The sequence below is a fragment of the Stegastes partitus genome, unplaced genomic scaffold (assembly GCF_000690725.1).
Source record: "Stegastes partitus isolate 25-593 unplaced genomic scaffold, Stegastes_partitus-1.0.2 Scaffold2081, whole genome shotgun sequence".
In the NCBI taxonomy this organism is placed as follows: domain Eukaryota; kingdom Metazoa; phylum Chordata; class Actinopteri; family Pomacentridae; genus Stegastes; species Stegastes partitus.
Window position 1 is genome coordinate 89959 of NW_007579812.1, and position 5585 is coordinate 95543.

Consider the following 5585-nt stretch of genomic DNA (forward strand, 5'->3'; position numbering starts at 1 on the left):
GACCCTAATGAGGATTAAGTAGTGTATAGATAATGGATGGATGAGTCTGTTTTCATGTTGTCTTTTATCTGATAGTTTGGGTCACATACAGTCTGAACCAACAGACTGTGAAACTCCTCCATCTCTGCTACCACTGTCCTATTAAACAGCTCTGTGTGATTCTACATTATTATATTCATTCTAACCTGTTGTATTTTCTTTTATTTTCTTTCATTTCATTCTCATATCTTTTGCCTATGTGTGATTATTTTAATCTATTTTATTTTACATTATTTTATTGTGATATTTCTTGTCTATAACTGATGATTTTATTTTTTTAATGTTTTATTTTACTTTATTTCATTTTATCTTCATATATGTTGTCTGACTGATAATGATTGCATTATTTTATTCTATTTTATTTTCTTTTCATGTTTCCTGTCCATGATTGGTGATGATTGTAATATTTTAATCTATTTTATTTTATTTTAGCTCATTGTCATATTTTTGAGGTATGACTGATGGTGATTTCATAGTTTTAATGTATTTTATTTTATTTCATCTCATTATAAACATTTTTTTCTATAACTGATGATGACTTGATTCATTTTCATCTACTTTATTTCATTTCATTTTGTTGTCCTATTTTCTGTCCATGACTAATGATTTTATTATTTGAATCTATTTTATTTCATGTAATGTTGTCATCATATTTCTTTTTGCCTGCTATGTGGCTTTAGAGTGTGGTGTAATTATGTATTGTTGTGTTGTACTGCTGACTGTAGGACAAACTGCCCCTCTGAGATAATAAAGATGAGCTTAAATGTTGAACCTTATATGAGGAGGGAGGTTCTCCCAAACCAAACCAACCAAACCATGTTTTTGTGAAACCAGAAAAGCTCCTTTAAACAAACTGTTTCCACAAAGTTGGAGACTTCATGTCTGGGTGCTGGACTTTGTACACCTGTGGCAGCTGGTCTGAATGAAACACCTGAATTCAACAAGTAGCACCTCATTATGTAATAATTTTGTAATAACACATTAAGTTTGACCAATGAAACATCCTATTGTTTAAAAAAAATTTAATTAATTCCAGTTAAGCTGGAATGCTTTCTGTTGTTCTGATGATATGATGTTTTTTCTAATTAGGACACCAATTTATATGGTTTATTACATGTTGCACCAAATTATTACATTTTCTTCCAAAAACAAATGCCACACCTGCATTGTGTAATAACTGTGGTAACATGTAATGGGTCTTACACATAAATAATTGATTCTGGCCCAAGTTATCTGATCAGAAAAGTGAAGCGAAACCCACACAGTTAATCAATAAGATTACTGGGTTGATCATCAGCCTGAAAAGGAGAAAGCACTTTTTTCACTTGTTCCTCTGTTAGGTGGGATCATTTAGCTTCACTTGTCTGTTGTCTTTTCATCTACAGCTGAATTATATTGACCATTTTGTGTACATTTTAAAACCTTTCAAGTTTCAGGATATTATACTTTGAAACACACTTGTTGAATTATTATTAAAGTTTTTTTCATGTCTTAGAGAAGATTCTGATAAAATCCAAGCCAACTACCAACGTTGAAGGTCCATCATGTAAAACAGTTGGTCTAATAATTATTTCCAAAGCTGTACGTTGGAGATGTTTGATTTATTTTAATTTCTCTTTCTTCACGTGGAGGACACATAACTGAATGTGGCCTTTAGATCAGTTTAGTTCCTGAATAAAAAGGAGAAGTTTCCCAACTTTCATTGCAGATTTCCCTTCCTGTTTTTCCCTTTACAAGGGAAGTGGAGCTGTGCAGAGGAATCCCTCCTCCTATGTCGACACCCCTTCACAGTCTTACATGTGAACACAATCCTCTGCTGACTGTTGAAGTTCCTGCTCTGCTGCTGACGCACTGCAGGTAAGACAAACTGAATTGCTTAGTTTGCTTATTTTTGAGTGAGAGTTTGTATTTTAGTGTAACTGTTGGTGTGCAGAGTTGCCTGCATGTGTGTGTGTTGTGCAGCTGTCAGTGGACAAACTTCTGTCTACAGAATAGTTGAGGTTGTTGTTTGCACTGTGACATTTATTCAAATCAGGACTCCTGCATTCTGCTGCTTTCAGATGGATTCTGGTTTATTTTGTACATTAATGCAGTAAAAATCAGGCATTTACTGTGATTTGTTGCTGAGTCGCTCTGACTTACTGACACAAACATAAAAGAGACGAGAGCAGATCAGGACAAGACACAGTATGAAGGTAAAGCCCAGCAGTGAAATCGAAACTAGAACCAAATCAGGCTGCAGGAGTTTAAAGCAACACGCAGCTTCAATCTATTTATGTTGTGCATTAAAAACAGCTGTTCCTTAGGTTTTATACACATATTTGCCTTTATATTGACATATTCTATTGGAACAGAAGGTTTTATGACATGTTGATACAGATTAATAATAATATTAATAATAATAATCACACTAATGATAAGGTAGACTACTATTTTAAAGGATTCTTTCTTCCTCTTATTTTAAAATGATGAAGAAAAAAAAAAACCTAGAGCTTAATTTAATAAATTAAAGATGAGTTGAAAAAAAGAGCTGAACTGTTTTTTGCCACTGTCATCTGAGAAATTAAGCAGGAATAAAATGTGTGTAATATTCTTATTAAATGTTTGTCAGGCTGATGTTGTGTTCTGGACTTTTTATAGTTTAAAGCTGGACGTCAGTTTGGCCGAAGCGTCATTAGATGGCAGCAGTGTTTCATAGTTCATTCTGAGCTCTGAGCTTCTGCAGGAAGTTGTGACTTTATGCAGCAAATGATGATCAAAACTCAAAAATAAATGAAACAAAGACTGAGTATATTTTTCACTGCAGCTAATTTTGTCGTCATCAGAAGTTCAGAGGGATTAATAAAGAAATGAAAGTGTTTTTACGCCTGATTTGTTCAGTTTGAATGAACTCAGGTGTGTTTTGGTGATTTTTGGAAACAAAACAATGTAAGCAAAGACAGAAATGTGCTTTTAGTTTAGATTCCATCTGCTGATGGTGAAATCTGTCCATCTGGATAAACAAGGTTGAGTTAAAATTCTCACCATGTGACCTTCATCAGAGATAGAATAGAATAGAATAGAACTTGATTGATGCCTTTGGTGGATAAAGTTAAATAAATAGATAAAAACAAAGCTGAGCTCAGTCTGGGTCCAGTTCTGAGATCAGGATCTTGTGGTTAAAGCTGCTAACAAGTGACACAATCTGAACACAAGACACAGAAAATAAAAACCAGAGATTGTTCCTCTTGTTGGATGAGTTCTACTTTAGAAAACTTTCTTAGTGAAGTTCAACAGTTAAAAGGAAATTAATCAAAATCCCACAAAATGTCTTTTTTTTCCCTCCCATTTCTGTTCTTTTGTCACCATTTCTGATATTCAGTCTTCATTTACAGTCTCCACACTGTAAAAGGTCATACCTAGGCTTACTTGAATCACATTTGTGTACTTTACATATTTCTCATTGTCCTGTTCGTTTCACTCATGGACTGTGAGCATGTCCTCATTTTTCCTTAAAGAGTTATAAAACTAAGTACACTTGAGTAAACTGGACTTGAAACGTTCTGTTCCTGGACTGAACACAGAGCTCAGCAGTGCACATGTGCAGTAGAGAAGTGCAGGAGAAGTTTCCTGAAACTTTTCGGGGCGGCTGTGGTTCAGGTGGTAGTCGGTCAATGATTGGAAGGTCGGCAGTTTGATTCCGCCCTGGAATCTGAGTCATGGTCGTTGTGTCCTTGGGCCAGAAAGCTCACCCACCTTGCCTGGTGTGAATAGCTTACCACTCCCAGAATGAATGTGTGCTATATAAATTGGATCAGTTATTATTATTATTGTTATTATTTAAGTTTCTAACACAACTTTACATGCACTGCACTCTAACACAAAGATCAAGTTCATTATACTTGCTATTTTTAAGTTCACAAAATTAAGTGAATACAGCTAAATTTTAGGTAAACTTTACAAGAAGATATGAAGTAAACAGAATTTAAGACTAATGGTTTCATTTACTGACCTTTTTTGAGTGCAACCGGTTTCCTAGATTTGTTTAAGATCAACTTTTCACATTTTACAGTGCACAGACAGTTCTTAGGACTGTTTATTCGGACCTGAGCTCTGACTGACTCCAGACACATCACAGAAACACATCAGTTTAACGTCTTCTCTATGACTTCATGCTTACAGGTGTTTGTAAAATCAGAACGGACTTTGCTGATCTGCTCTGAACTGCACTGAAAAAAAATTAGTTGGATTTACTTAAAACAGTTATGTCAACTTTTTCCATGAAACTGAGTCATGTTGGAACTAGTTTAACAGTATTATTAACACGGCAATAACCAACTTATGTGCAACTTAGAAGACAGCATTAAGTAATTTCAACATTAACTGTTCAAGTCGTACTTAATTAATAGGTCATTGTCCAACTAATGAAACTGACAAACTTTAATTCAACATAATGTTGTTTCTTTTGCCTTCATTTAAAGTGTTGATTAATAACAACATCAATATATTTCATTACAGTGACTTAACTCACTTACATAGATGTAGCTTAACTGTGAGACCTCTGTTACTCAGCTGTATTTAGTAAGACCAACTGAACCACAGCTTGTAGTTCCAACTTAACTGACTTTGATAAGTGTCATTTTGTTTTACTTGATTGGGTTCCATTGTTTAAATGATAGTCGTTTCAAGTCGATTTAATCTACCCATGTCAACTTTTCCCACAGAATGCAGTAAAGTCAAAATACAAGCACAACACTCTTGTTCAGTGAAAAAACACATTTATTGCCAATGACAGTTAAAAAGAAGTCATAACAAACCAGTCATCTGCCTGAGTTCAAAATAATAAGATCCCTTGGTTGGATCTTGAATATTTCTGAACATAACATGTGAGGTGTTCAGCAACATGTAACACTTTAACATGTTAGATGTTATGTTTCTGAACATCTTGCATATTTCTCAATATCTTGGATATTTCTGATGCGTTTCTTTCTGCCAGATGTCTCCAGATGAAACCTCTCCAGATTCTCCTCTGCTGCCTCAGAGCAGGGCACAACAATGTCTTTAATGTTCACTTGCAAGCTCTATATTGTTCCTTTTAGTTTATTTCTCAACACTTGTGCCTTTGATGAGAGGTTGTTGCAGTCTAGTTCCACAAAGAGTTTTTGCAGAACCTCAAACTTGTACTTCAAATTTGAGGGGTAGCTCAAGTCCAGTGAGTACATGAGTCCAAATAAAATGGTGAGTGCATTAGGTACATTACCTAGGTTGTGAAGCACTTCCACATTTTTAATAATAAGTCCTACATCTTCAGGGTCATTGGTGCACTCTGCACCGTCCTTCCCTGATGATAACCTCTGACTTCAAGTCATTTTACTGTATACAAGGATGGGACATCCAGTTTTTGACTTATGCAGAACAGAAGGTGCAAAACATACAGGATAAGTCCCAGCAATAACATGTAGATCATGAAAAGAAGGGGACCCAAACTGGACCTCTGGGGCACACCACACAAAGAGCAGGCATGTTCAAATTTGACCAATAATACCTATGAGATAGGAGATGACACT